This window comes from Ictidomys tridecemlineatus, chromosome 13 (genome assembly GCF_052094955.1).
Source record: "Ictidomys tridecemlineatus isolate mIctTri1 chromosome 13, mIctTri1.hap1, whole genome shotgun sequence".
Lineage (NCBI taxonomy): Eukaryota > Metazoa > Chordata > Mammalia > Rodentia > Sciuridae > Ictidomys > Ictidomys tridecemlineatus.
Window position 1 is genome coordinate 74,180,864 of NC_135489.1, and position 14,339 is coordinate 74,195,202.

Genomic DNA, 14,339 nt, shown 5'->3' on the forward strand with positions numbered 1-14,339 from the left:
ATTTTCAAACACTTATTTTAACAAAACTTATAATTATTGCTGCTATTTATGGTAGCATATTATAATAATAAATATAATATCTAAAACTAAATTCAATTTAGCCTAAATCTAGAAGCTAGCTGCACTTCAGCAGGTATTACAGAGAATAAATACTATGACATATAGGGCACCATATAGTGATTAGATTTGCTACAAGGGAAATTAAATAAAGGAGTATTTCATTCTACACTAGAATTATCCAAAATTGAGATTTCTTTTGCTATGTACAGTAGCTGTTTTAGTGAAAGGATAGGCAATCTTTATAACTTAAATTATATCTCAAATGTTTTAAATTATTTTAAGTGGTCATTATATAAAATGAAAGCCTAATCAGAAAAATTCATAAATCTTAATACTCAAATAACATCAAGTAATGCATTTTCTAAGCAATTTTATGCAGCACAAACTCCTTTATTATGCATATCTGGTTAAAATCCTCAAGTATCTTCTCTTTTCCACCAACATAACAAAAGCAAAATCATCCCAATGAAGAAATAATATGCATTCTACATCTCACAAATTCTCAAGAGGTTAAATGCTTTTTGTTTTGTTTTGTTTTGTTTAGACAGGGTCTCACTATGTTGCCCAGACTGGCCTTATACTCTTGATCCTCCAGCCTCAGCCTCCCAAGCAGCTGGGACTTCAGTTATGGGACAATGCACCCAGCTAAGAGGTTGAACTTTTAAAGCAACACTCATGTATGTGAAAAATCATGAATACTTTAGTTACTTTTAATTTTATCATAAAAAATCTCTCATTTTTTAGAATACATTCTAGAAATTTTTAACTATGAGATTAAAGAATATTAGTTAAATGTTGTTATTAAATTTCCCCAGTGTTAAGAATAGCTTATGAACAGTGACTGCTACCCATTTCAAGACTATACTCTTACAAATGTAATTTTTAAAATTTTCAAAATAATTAACCTTCAATTATTTTGAATGATAGTACACATAAAGACATTCTTTAAGTCATGATTTCAAAACATTATTTTTAACATTATACTTCCTTTCTCTGCTCATAATCTTAGTAACAAAATATACTACTGGAAGTAAGCACATTTTCTAATAGTTTTAGTCAAATAGTTACATCTATTGCGAACAAGTGATAGAATGAGTCAATAACAATATTCTCCACTTGTCTAAAAATAAGTTATATACTTAAATAATCTATAGAAATTAATATGTCTTTTAGTGTTTTTATTCCAGATTGATCTCAAACACAAAAGATTTATATAAGATCATCAACCTCCTTATTACTACATCAACCATGTTATCTAATTCTCTTTAAGAATATAATACTTGCCTGACAGTAAAATAATAATATATAAAAATTTTATATACAGATTTAAGAGTTCCATGAATCCAGAACCTTCCTTGAAAATGCATGGAGCTTATATAAAGTATTATTTTTGTCCTAGACAGCAATTAAAAAGCCCTTTTGCCATAGGATAAAATCCATAGTCTATGCAGAAGCTCAGGGTGATCTTCAACTGCTATCTAATGGTGCCTGATGCATTTATCCTTTTGTTTGTGGTTACTGGCACCAAATTCCCACTAGTTGCATTGTTTATGCTGGTGGAGAAGCCATTAAAACAATATAGCCAATGTTGTTCTCCAGCTTCACCAAGCATTGCAAAATATCATCTAAAAGGACAGGGATTGGTCTTTAATCCCATATCCTGCCACAGAAGCACCAGTCTCAATTTCCACTGTGTTCTTACTTTCCTCTGCTAGAGCTTCAAAATATATTTTGCTTAAATCTGGTATACTAACACTGCTTTGATGTCTGGGTTGTTGAAAAGTGTAGTGCAGTTACATCAATCCTCAAATGAGTCCAAGCAACAGTAAACTCAATTTCTAGGATATTGTAAAACACATTTTTGATGAAGCAAACAGATTCGATTGAAAAGTGGTAATTGAAGACAATCTGCCAGTCAAGACTTTTGAAAGAAAAAAAACTCTTCTAATATTATGTAATATTCATCTTCAGCAAAGTTGCTTCAACTCTTATATTAACTCTGTAAAACAGTATCCAGGAGATGAATCTCAAAGAGCAAGTTTTAAAAGGGCATTTGACTTCCTCTCTCTCCCAAAGTAGAACAGAACTGAGCTGGCAAAATTCACCCATTTAAAAATAAGTTATATACTTAAATATATATATTCCAGCAGATCCAGGAATCCAGTATTTTTCCCAAAGGTCCAATTTATGTTTTACTTCCAATTTCTGTTAAGACAATTTATACATTGACTTATTGGAGCATAGGTCCCATTTGTGAACAGTCTCTTAATTGTAGGGTAAGGAAAGAATATTTTGTCAGTTAATATTGTTGTTCTAGGGCTGGGGATGAAGCTCAGTTGGTAGAGTACCTGTCTTGTGTGCACAAGGCCCTGGGTTCAATCACTAGCACCATCAAAAAAAAAAAAGATAATTGTTCCAAGTTAGATTTTTATCATCCTAATTGAGAATTGACCCAAAGCATCAGCTCACAGGTGAGCACTTTAAGACAGTTCAAACAACCAAATTCTAGAGCAGAATTAGTATTAATTAACTAACTCTGCTTAACCTCTCTGGTCCAGTCTTCTCATTTGAAAAAAAAAAAAAGATAATAGCAGTTCCTTTTACAACCAGAACGAAATAATTGATAGGTATGAAAAACTGGTTACAAGTCTTGGTCCAAGACCAGAAGTTCAATGATAATAAGTAATTGAAGAAAGTGTGCAGATTCTTAGCCATATTCTCTTCAGATTTGAGACCTCCTCACCCATATAGAAATGCAGCACGAATGCAGTGAAAGATGGTGATACAGTAGGCATAATAAGAGCAATGCTAACCTGTCTATGTTCTCAGGCACAGAGCCCCCAAACCTCTGAATGCTATCTCACATGGAGAAATGCTCTGTAGATTAGTTTAAGGCTTTCAGGTTGGAAAGGTTTCCCTGGATTATCCAAATGGGAACAATATAATCACAAGGGTCCTTATAATAGGGAGGCAAGGGCATCAGTTTCAGAGATTCAATGAGGGGAGCTGAGGTGGGAATGATGTGATCAAGAGCCCAGGAATGCAGGTGTCCTATAGAAACTGGAAGAAGAAAGGTAAATATTCTCCCCTAGAGCTTCCAGAAGAAATGCAAACCTGCCAACATCTTGATTTTAGCCTCATAAGACTCTTTATGGGTTCTTAACCACCAGAACTAAAATGTGATATTTTAAGAAAAAAAAAAAACCAAGAAGTGAGAACTATGGCTGTCTGGCTCCCTCATTCTAGCAACACTGGACTGAGCCCCAACTGGGCTCACACATGCAGAGACACCCTGGCTTCTCTGCTCACCCAGTTGCAGCAGAAACATCCCAGGGAAGAGGGAAGGGAGGGTCTTGGCCAAAAGGAAGAGACAAAGAGCTTCCCCTGCACAGCAGGGATTGCTGGCCCATCCTGAAGCCATTGCAATGGCAGAGGCCCTGGGGTGGGATCCCTACCTTTGGCACCTACCTTATTTTTAATATGTTTGGCTTAGTTGCACATTTGTGTACCTTAATTTTAAATAATGGCTGTATTTTAACACTAGCTTACAAAATTCATGAAAATTTAGTGGTTAGCTCTTCTAGCTGCTAAAAATTGATACCAGCACATGACTCAATGAGGACATATTAGAAGGATTTTCTTTAAATTCAGGAAGAAGACTCACAGGCATCACTACTTCTGTTAACACTACGCTGAGGGTTCTATAAGTTTATAGGAGAAAATTTAAAAATGAAGCACATAGGAACTGAAAAGATCCAAAAGCAACTGTCAGCACTTTCTGAATATGTGGCCATGTAGGTAAAAGATACAAAACTGGTTGCTTAGCTATTAGCTCAAAAACTAATGCTATATTTAAACACTAGCCATACTTAGAAGATAAGAGAGAACATCAAATGGCAACAAAATATAATGGTTTCTAAGACTGCATCTGACAAAATGATGCAAGGTATTTATGGAGATCATTATAAAAACTGTTGAAAATAGGAAAAAAAAACAACTACATAAATGCAGTCTGCAAGAAACACCAGCAGAAAGACTCCATATTTTCAAGGTATAATTGTTCCTAACTTGAGCTAAAGATTCATTAGAAGGCCAATCAAAAGCCCAGGAGGTTGTCCATAGTACTTAAAGGAGTACCCCATGTGGCTCAGGCAAGATTCTTAACACAGGGGACAGATACAATTTAGGGGCTCTGCAAACATGGGTAAAAAACAATTACATCTTTATTTTCACTCACTTCTAACTAAACTCAACATTTATTTTAATCATGAAAGTAGACAGGCCATACAGGTTCAGCATGTCCTGTGCATTGTTATCCTCACAAATTGCAGATATTTTTATATCAATCACCACGTGGTTGGAAATATTGTTTGTGTCTATCATATAGTCAAAATAACATTAGTTATTAAGCTCCCCACCATATTTGTTATTTTACATGCTAATTAATAACCAAGGATGCCTACCGTATTAAAATTTCTAGTACCCTCATTACTTCACTACAATAATTGCTTTTCTCTGTAATGGCAGTTGCAGGTGTTCAGTATATGCAAGCATTACTCTGAGAAGATGCTCATAGGCTTCAGCAAACTGCAGAATGTATTTGTTCTTGGCACACAAAAAGGGTTAAAGAGCTCCAAAGGAGTTGGGATGTTTCTGGGATATTAAGTTACTGGGCATCATGGGTATTTCAATGAATTCTGGAAAGTTATATGCAAGCCGTGCTACCTTGAGTGTTAATGTGGCAATTTCTCAAATGCAACAAATTTAGCAGACCAGCCAGAGTCATTCCTATTGCATGCAAAGTGGTCCCTCCAATAGAAACCACATTGTTGGTCTGAGGCAAGTGAGGATTATCCCATAAACTGCTTAAGATAAAAAGCCTGTTCCCTTTCCCAGCCTGAGCCACAGAAGAGTTCTTAATTTTTTAAAGAGAGAGAGAGAGAGAGAGAGAGAGAGAGAGAGAGAGAGAGAGAGAGAGAGAGAGAATTTTATTTAATATTTATTTTACTTTTTTTTAGTTTTTCGCGGACACATCTTTGTATGTGGTGCTGAGGATCGAACCCGGGCCGCATGCATGCCAGGCGAGCACTCTACCACTTGAGCCACATCCCCATCCCAGGCCTTTCTTTATAAATGTCCCCTGATTACCTTGATTACCTTGCCCCAAATCTCCCCTGTATTCCTCTGCTCAAACATTTTTCTTCTCACCACTTTGGTTAACTCCCCTCTCCCCCCAATCATAATTACCTTGGCAAAGACCAAACACAGATTTCAGAAGCAGATCACACAGGGTATGAGTGGGGAGCACTTCCCAGTTGATAGATCTTGTGATGTCTCTCAGCCTGCCTCAGCCTCAGCTTTCACATCTATACAATGGGGATAATAAGGTCATACAACCAACAGGGTTTTGTGAGAATGAAAAGCATTTGCTTTGCTTAGTTTCATTACAGTGAAACAAGTCATCACATATTAAGACCCTACAAATGATTCTGTGAGGACATTTTTCCTAGGTAGTGAGTGCATATCATTTTATGTTGCTTCTACATCCATTTTTAAGTATAACTTTCATACAAGAAGCAGGGCTTGGTCACCCTAACTGTTCCCAGTACCATAAGGCACCCCATGGCTCCTGCTGGTGGCCTCAGATTACAACTCTGAAGGCTTCCTTCTACTTTCCAGCTATTTCCCTTCAAGGGAAAAATTAGACATGGCCCAGGAGCTTAGGTGACCTCTCTCAGTCACATCATGATTTCCTGGAATTACTGCCTGCTTTCTTCAAACCACCAGTCAAAGCTCCCCTGGGGAACCTATCTGGATCACAAGCTCAGCCCAGTAAGTGTGTAGGCCCAGAAGTTCCTCTCTTCCTTTCTGCTGTGCTCTCTGACCTAAGTATGGCCTCCATATGTGCTATGCACTCCCCTCAGGGAGTCTGTAAGTCCTATAGACTCTTTAGCTTTCACACTGTGATTCTGTGCCTGGAATATGAGCCCTAATGGTGAAGCCTCCAGAAGGGCCCCATGCAGTTGGGTCTTCTCTCTGTAGCTACCAGCTGAGTTGATAGAGATACTGAGAAACTCCAGGAGTTTCATCCAAAAGGAGAGAAAATAATAGATTCATTCCCCAAAATAAGGTATACAAAGCTTAGTCTAGGAAAACAAAAGAGAATGACTTTTGCAGTGTAGTCTTTCCTGGGGAAGAATAATTGATACATGATCAATATATGATCATTTTAAAATGTTCATATTCTATATAACACTAACTTTGAGACCTTATAAAGAATGATTCTGATATGCCCTTAATATTGAGTTTTAAAGATTTAAACTCTATGTAGATCATCAGCTGGAGAGCACCTTGATTGTATACAATTTGTATACAATTTTTTTTTCTGTGCACATGTCTTTATTTCAGAATTTGGACCTGGAGGTGGAAGTATGGTTCCTAGGCTTACTCCACTGCAGGAAAGTGGTCAAAACTCAACAAAATGTTAGCATCTTGCAAAATAAGCCAGGGCCTTAACATATTTCTGTAAGAGCTAATCCAGGCCAAAAGAGAGGGTTAGGAACTCACTGTCTTCTGCAAACGTGTATGGAAATGATGCTCAGGGCAAGGTGCTGATTTTAGCAATATGAGGAACCTGGGCAGTGAGGCATCCCAATGATCTTGGTGATATCTACTTTTGGGCCCATTAGGCCACACATTTTCCCTCGCTGTGTGGGCTCCAGTTTGCTGGGGCCTAGGGCTTGGGTGCACATCTTTGAGTTCCCGGCCAATATTTTCTCCTCTATCTCATTCTTCAGCTTCTTGTTTTCCTGCTGCAGATGGACCATCACATTGTGCAGGTGGTCCTTTTCACCAGTCAGCTTGGCGATGTACTTGACCTGCTCACGGAGCTTGTTTCCTAGTTTCTCATTGGTGATCTTCTGCTCTTTTGCCCACTGTTCCATGTTGCACATAATCTGGTCATTCTCTCGGTGAAGCCTACATGGGTCTTTGGGCACAGACCACTGGGACAGGCAGCAGGGCTCCTTATCGTCTACGAGGAGTTTCTCCTTCAGCGTGGTCATCTCCTCCTGGAACTCCCTGAGCTGCATCTCTTTGGCTGCCAGCATCTTGAGGTCGTTCTGGTGTTGTTTCTGCCACTGCAGCACCTGGTTGCTCATCTCCTATTTATACAATTTCAAAGATCACAATCTGTTAGTCTAAATGCAAATGTTATTGGATTTCATAAAATCCCCAAATTTCATGTTTAAATTGCTAAAAAAGAGTTCAAGCATAAAATTGAAAACAAGTTTTGTCCACATACTTGTTCACATGAATTACCAAAATTTTGTAACTGTCAAAAATTCTGTTAATTATTTACAATAGTAGAAACTCAAACACATGTTAATTATGTGATTGTTATCATGTTGATTTAATCATTCCATGTTATACATTAAAACAGATTTTACACCATAAAGTATGCAATTATTACTTGCCAATTAAAAATAATATTGTTTTAATTAGGTATTTTTTTCTCTTCTTTTTTTTTTGTCACTGTAACCAAAGTACCTAACAACAACTACTTACAGAAGTATTTATTTTGGCTCATGGTTTCAGAGGTTTAGTCCATGATCAGCCAACTCCATAGCTCTGGGCACAATGTGAGGCACAGCGTCATGGTAAAAGGAACTTGGGACTTGACAGCAGGAAGGGGGGAGAGAGAGAGAGACAGAGAGAGAGAGAGAGAGAGAGAGAGAGAGAGAGAGAGAGAGAGAGAGAGAGAGAGAGAGAGAAGGCTTCTCTCCCAGGGACAAAATATAAACCCCAAAGGCATGGTTCCAGTAACTTACTTCCTCCAGCCACACCCTAATTGCTACCTACAGTTCCCAACCAGTTAATCCAATCAGTGGATCACTCCACTGATTAGGTTACAACCCTCAAACAGTGATCATTTCTCATTTCACCTGTGAATGTCCTTGTATTGTCTCACATATGCAATTTTGGAGTTCACCTCATATCTAACCATAACCAATATTAATTTTAAAAATCATAGTTTCATTCGATAAATGTTGTGTCTAGATGCTACCTCATAGAGAAACATATATTTCTTGTGTGAATAAATAATCTATTTTGTAACTTTAGACACAATTTTTGCCCTGCAATACCTCAATTTTATCCAGTGAAAACTGAAGGGAAAATTATTTAATTCCTTCTCTCTTATATTATTGTAGAAATTTTGGAAAATTGCTACACAGTGTTTTAAAAGACCAGGAAATACATGGAAGAGTTCAGGTAGTCATTTATGTAGAGGGACATTTTTCTAAATGACAACATGACTTTAAATACTTAAAAGAATTTAACAACTGTGCTATCACATTTGGCCAATAAATTTATAACACCTGTTGAATATTCAGGACAAGAAAAAGGTTGCATGAGAATTTCTTTTCATATTTATTCTCTTGGAATGAATGGCAATTGGAGCGTTTTGATTGAGGAGAATTAAAACAACATAAAAAACATGACAAAGCTAGACTCCCTAAGTTAGAGACTCCCTACTTTATAATAAAATAGGAGAACAGAAGAATGCTGTTGCCAAGAAATATGTATTTGGTATTTCAAATAATCAACTAGGAGGTTCTAAAACTGCCCATATAAATTATCTTGCATTGTTTTGAGATTTTGATGTACTTATTTCTGTCTGTTGTTTCCTTTCTGTTCTCCTGCCCCTTCCTCTCTCTTTGAGAAAACTAGGCCCTTGCTAACTGTGGGCGTATTCCTGGAGAACAGACTCCTTTCTGTCTGAGGAGCTGCCCCTGGGAAGGCTCCTGTTTCTAATGAAGCATGTGATTTTCCTCATGTAGTCTTTGTGGTCACTGTCTCTTCATGGGAAGAAAATACTGGATTTGGGGCTGTGATATGGTTTTATGTCAGCTGCTAGGAGCAAGCACAATCAATCCATTCCTACTAAGTGTATTTATAAATGAATCTGCAATAAAACATCATATCTTTTTTTTAACCAAAACGGACAGTAATTTCTTTGAAGTATTCAAGAAATGTATAAAAATATAAAGAAAAAAAGAAGAATTTGACTTTATTTTACAGAATTTGGATCCAAATGATACTGAAAATTTTAATGTAAATAATTTATGGGAAATTATTTTTAGTTTAATACACTGGATTTTTGTTATATTATAGTTCCCTTATTTAATGCAATGTTTACCTAAAATTATTTAAATAGTAATTATAAACTTCAGAATGTGTCTAAAAACTTTCCATGAAACAATCACTTTCTTTAGCCAGGTGTGTAATCCTATAAAAGTGTGCAGGCCTATAGTCCTAGGAGCTCAGGTGGCTGAAGCAGGAGGATCACAAGTTCAAAGCCAGCCTCAGCAATTACCAAGGTTCTAAATAATTTTATGAGATCCTCACTCAAAATTTAAAAATTTTTAAAAGGGCTGGGGGTGTTATTCAATGGAAAAGCACCTCTTGGGTTCAATTCCCCAGTACCAAAAATAAAATAATAAAATAAAATAAAATATTCTCTCCATTTTTTCTATCTTTTAATTTTTTTAAATGTATAAAGCATTTAATACTCTATCTTCAACACTTACATGTATTTTTGGTCTCACCCTGTAGTTTACTTCCACTAGTTCTTCTTAAGGGTAGTTCATTTCATCATGTGTTTTGATTTTATTGTTGTGAGTTCATGTTTCCTAGACATCAGTCTGTCAGTGTTAGGGAACAGCTCTCAGCTCTTGGTGAAGAGAACATAAACTCTTGGTGGAAAGCTCTCAGCCTCGAGAAGAGAACATAAACTACATCAGTCCTTAGGACCAAGTAAAATTTTTGGTTTTCAAATCATTGTCACCTCTCCTCATCCCCTCAAGGACTTGCTCATGTACAAAGAACTGCAAACCTTCCCTCCCTGTAAAATTCTCTCTCTCTCTCTCTCTCTCTCTCTCACTCTCTCTCTCTCTCTGTCTTTTCTCTCTACAACTCCTCCGTGTCCCTGTGCCTCTCTCAACCCAGCAACTCTGTTACACACTCAGCCTTAAGGTCAAACACAATCTCCAATACATAAATGCAGGGAAATTCTAGAAAACTTCCTCCCATGAAAAACAAATATCACTGAGGGACCTCTAGACCAATCTGACTATGCCAGGTTCACTGATGGCAGCTCCTTTATGCATAAGGGGATCAGAAAAACTGGATATGCCATAGTGTCCCTATAATGAGTAATAGAAGCCAATCCCATGCCTACAAATACCACCAACCAACAGGCTGAGCTGGTAGCTGCAATGTGGGCCTGTGAATTGGCAGTGGGAAAAAATCTTACCCTTTATACTGGTTCCAAATATGTTTTCCACATTCTCTTATCTCATGCAGCAATTTGGAAGTATAGAGGTCTCCTGAACTCAAAGGGCATCTCTATAACTATCTTCACATACATCAACCAGCTACAACAAGCCTTCCAGCTTCCTAAAAAGCTTGGAGTTGTCCATTGCATATCACACCAAAATGACTCCTCCCCCATCACACAGGGAAAATCAAAACCACATCAAGCATCCAGATCAGCTGCCCTTTCAGACCCCAGCAGATCTCTCATTGCCACATGCTCTCCAACAATGCCCAATAATGGAGACCCACCAAAATATGCCCTCTTTACTTATATCCACTCCATTTTTCATACCAGACCACAGACTCTCAAAGCCTTTCTCTACTCTTTCTTTACTTTGACTCTCCAGAATAAAGAAGAGCTACAGCAAATCACAGCCTCATGACAGATATGCAAAAGAGTGAATCCCAATACATATTTAAAACCCAGAAAATTCCCTTCTCATCAAGCTAGGGGCAATATTCCCAGGGCAGATTGGCAAATCAACTTTACCAACATGCCCAGAGTAAAAAACTTCAAATACATGCTAGTTTTAATAGACACATTCTCAGGTTGGGTAGAGGCCTTCCCCACCTCAAATAAGCAGGCTACCATGGTGGCTAACATCCTCCTAATTAAAGTAAAACCTCAGTTTGGGATGCCTGCTTCAATCCATTCCCAAAATGGGCCTGAATTTATCTCTCAAGTAACCCAGAATGTGGCAAAGACATTGTCCATCCCATGGCACTTTCATTGTCCCTATCACCCCCAAGCTTCAGGTAAGGTTGATCGAGCCAAACACACAATGAAAGTCATCATAATGAAGCTATCTTTAGAGACTCACTTAGATTGGGTTAAACTCTTCCCTCTTGCCATACTATGCCTGAGGGTTTTACCCAAAAAGCCATCCCTTGCCTCCCCCTTTGAGATAATGTATGGTTGTCCTCTTCTCCCCCCCTAGAATTTCACCAGAGCCTTGGCCCCTCCACAACCAATATGCTCTTTCCCTCCTCTCACTTATATGCTTTGAGCTATGGAAGCAACAAGATTTTTTGCTTCTAGATCCAGAGCACTCAGCTGCCTCCTTTCTGCTCAAACCAGGAGAATAGGTCTACTTTTCTTACCCAGGGGAAAGATCCCCCTCTAACCCCAAAATGGGAAGGGCCATTACAAGTAGTCCTGTGTACAATGCTGCAAAACTCCAACAGGAAGGAAAGAAACTAACCCCTGATTCATATTTCTAGATTAAAACCAGCAGCAAGCCCTCCAGAGGACAATCTCACCACAGCTCCCAACCTTGCAGGACCCCCACAATCACCCAAATTTACCTGTGAGATATCCCCAGATAACTCTGGCAAGCTCCTTTTTTTTCACAGTCATGTACCACCCTCCATGCCATTCCAGAGGAGAAGAATATACATAAGAATGGGTCTCCCAATAGGATCTAGGAACCCATGGCAACACAGTGCATTCACACCCTTTTTAGACCTATGTCTACTGGCTTTATGCCTGCTAACTCTCTTTCAAAGTGTAGTGCAGAGATGGCTAAACCCTGTACTATCCTGTCCCACAAACTGTAGCCAAACTTCTCCTAAGAAGAATTTTAAGTTCTTCAATGAAACCCCTCAAAAGACTGTTACCACGATGATTCCCAGGCCTCTGAATACAATAACAATAGATACTGGATGGCCATTGGAAAAAACCCAGGCCTGTTTTCTCCCACACCATGCCCAAGTGGCTGGACATTCAAGAGGAAGAATTGCTGGAAGAGAACAATTGATATACCCAATTGGCTGCCTGATTTGGTTAAGGCAAAAATAGTCAAAGAACCTCTTCTCTCTCATAAACATGTCAATATCTCTCTCAATCTGCCAATAACTACTAATAATACAAACTATGTACAGCAATGTTGGCTGTGTTTGCATGCTAGAATTTAATCCCCCAAACTAATAGCAAACCCGATAAATAGTTCTCAGTCTGCACTCAAAGAGGCCTCTTCAATCCAAGACACCACAGCCAAACTCTCAGGTGTCCCTCTCTACCAGGCTGCTCCATTATGTTTTCATTCATCAGGAAACATACCAGTAGAAGACTTATCTGAGAAGCAATGTCAACAAAAACCTCTCTACCAAAAGGTAGTAAGGCCCACTGCCCACCAGTCTCCGAGGCATCACTCTTATGTGGGATGACTGTATACCTGTCTGCCCCCTGAATGGGCAGGCATATGTACTCTTGTTTTCTTATTTCCCTATGTAGACATTGTTCCAGGAGATACAGAAATACCAATCCCCCTCATAACACACATAAGACCCAAAAGGGTGATCCAATTAATACCTCTTATTGCTACTTTAGGAATTACTGCAGGTTTGGCAACAGGTACAGTGGGTTTGGTTACCTCTCTCACATAATATGATCAATTGTCAAAATTATTCATAGATGATCTCCAACAGGTGACTGAGGCCATACTTACCCTCCAAAATCAATTAGATTTCCTGGTGGCAGTAGTCCTACAAAACCACTGAGGCTTAGATATACTCACAGTGGAGAAAGGAGTCCTCTGCCTGTTATTAAAGGAAGAATGTATTTTTATGTTAATCAGTCAGGGATAATGAAAGATAAGATTAAACAACTATAGGAACAACTAGAAAGAAGAAAGCTGCAATTGGCACAATTCTATTGGGACCTCTTCACAAAACCCATCATCCACTGGATTCTCCTGATACTGGGACCTCTAGTTGGGGTCTTTTTATTCTGTGCCTTCCTTCCTTGAATTTTAAAATTCTTTCAAGGACAAATTAACAAAATCTTTAACCAAAATTTTAATCAACTTCTCCTCAGGGATTACCAGCTACTTGCCAATGAGCCAGATGACACTCACATCCACACATCCCAAGAAACCTCCACCAAGTGCTGAAAGATGAAGATACCAAATGACAACTCCATCAAAGGCCCGTCTCTACCCCACCATTCCAAAGAAATAAACCCTTGGTTTTCAGCTGTATATGTTCTAATCTGCTTTCTCCTGGGCATAGGCCTTTTTCTATCAGCCCTACACATTGGACAACATGCCCGAAATTAATGCTGTTTCTTTTCATAGCTGCAGGGCATGTTCGTGGATTTCTCCCCTGAGGAAATCCATGCCTTTAGTGCATGGATATGGGGCCTCCTGGTCCTCCTTCACCAACCAACCAACCTACCTCCCTCTCTCTAAATGATGCCCCTACTCAGCAGGAAGTAGCCAGATCAAGCTCGGCTCCCCTAAACCAAAATTAAAAAAGGGAAAAATGTTGGTAAAGATGGCACCTAGAGAGCTTCTCTTCAGGATCTCAGGTCCATGATGCATTGAATAGCATGTGAATCATCACCTCCAATTCCACTGAATGGCACGAACTTTGAATGGTGCACCTCCAATCCCTGAAGTGGCATGAGCTCTTGGCCAATGCCATGCTCCTCCTCATCTCACGTTGAGCCCATTAATATCAACACCCTGTTTGCTCTCTCTCTCTCTCTCACACACACCTCCTCTCCTCCTCTCCCACCTCCCCATCTTCTCTCTCTCTCTCTCTCTCTCTCTCTCTCTCAACTCCCTTCTTTTCTGTGACTGGCCATTACAGTCCCACTAATAAAATCTCAGACAAGTAAATGGTTGTTTCAGCTTGTTGAGTTTATGGAGCTCTTTCTGCCATTTCTATAGTTTCATGCTGTTTTCTTACTTTCTCAATATTCTCATACTAATTTTAGGTTTTATTAGAACTTGAATTTTCTCAAAGACTAGACAAACCAGCAGCTTAGGTTTGGGCTCACAGAAGTCAAAAAGCATGATTTGTATATGTCAGATGTGACAAGAGATAAACTACTGTAAAACAATGCTATCTTAGTGGTGGCTAATTCCTCATTTTCAGAAACAGGCCAGTGATTACATTTG

General features: G+C 38.7%; 1 long non-coding RNA gene and 1 pseudogene across 1 annotated transcript in view; one reads left to right on the forward strand and one right to left on the reverse strand.

Annotated features, from left to right (window-relative positions):
* LOC144369921 (uncharacterized) overlaps window positions 1-9,056 on the forward strand; it is a 67,927-nt gene extending 58,871 nt beyond the window's left edge. The window contains exon 4 of the long non-coding RNA XR_013429764.1: window positions 5,079-9,056. This is a non-coding gene — a long non-coding RNA (uncharacterized LOC144369921). The remainder of the gene's footprint in view (window positions 1-5,078) is intronic.
* LOC144370087 (coiled-coil domain-containing protein 126 pseudogene) lies at window positions 1,535-3,730 on the reverse strand (annotated as a pseudogene).
* Window positions 9,057-14,339: the final 5,283 nt, after the last annotated feature.